Raw genomic sequence first — 1,052 nt, 5'->3', positions numbered from 1 at the left:
CACGATTTTGGCCGAGATGACTTTGGGGTGGATCCATCTGATCCACCCTCGACGGACCAGATGGCCATTCTGATCCGCCGAAGACGTAGCTTCCGCACCAGATGGCGTGCGCTGCCAGGCAAATGTGAATCGTCTCGCCTACTAAGCCTTGCCGCCTCATGCACATCAAATTGCCGTCACACCTGATACTCAATATTAATGTACTGTCCTGCAGAACCACCTCATGTTTGCATACTTACCGTATGATTTACAACTCATCATTATTGATTTAATGTATTATGCCTACTTATCTTTTCAAATAAAACAGAGTACTGTAAGTAGCTGTTTTTTGCATTCCATTTAAAACATTCTAATTAACTATTAAAAAACCCTGCTAAAATATCTACTTACGAGTGACGTTATTATACCTAATTAGAAAATATTATGACCCACTTTTGTGTTTACATTGTATGTTAATCATTAATTAAAAAACTCTCACTGCTAAAATATGTAGTTATGAGTGACGTTATTTAACCTAATTAAAAATTAAAATACTCAGTGTTGCATTTACGTTGCATTTTAAACTTTCTAATTAGCATATTAAAATTAATCTCATTTAATACATTGTTTTCCTACATGTTACGGATTAATAACATTCTATTTATAGAAGATTACTTCCTATTTATAAAAAGATTAAACTCGTTGCACCTTGTCTAAGCTAATTGTTTAATTCATTTATACCAAGTTTACTTTTGCCACTGCCTAATTAAAGGAGACCCCGATTAACACTTTCATAAGTAAAAAATTTATATTCAAACAATGGCTAATTCACAAATAATTAATAAATAAAATTATGCTAATTTAATGTTTACTATATTATATCCCTTTAACTGTTTACGTCAGACTGTTTTAAAGTAGAAATCTACTTTGACATTATACATTAAAGTAAAAAACTGCTTTACACTAAAAATATATTATCAGTATAAAATTAATGGATAATCAAAATCTTTTATAGATGAAATGTAAATGAAAAATTGAAAAATTTTATGAATTTATAATTATTGAATTTGCCC

This window comes from Trichinella spiralis (genome assembly GCF_000181795.1).
Source record: "Trichinella spiralis strain ISS 195 chromosome Unknown Scfld9, whole genome shotgun sequence".
NCBI classification, from domain to species: domain Eukaryota; kingdom Metazoa; phylum Nematoda; class Enoplea; order Trichinellida; family Trichinellidae; genus Trichinella; species Trichinella spiralis.
The sequence above is the reverse complement of the archived record's forward strand: the minus strand, read 5'-3'. Positions refer to the sequence as shown.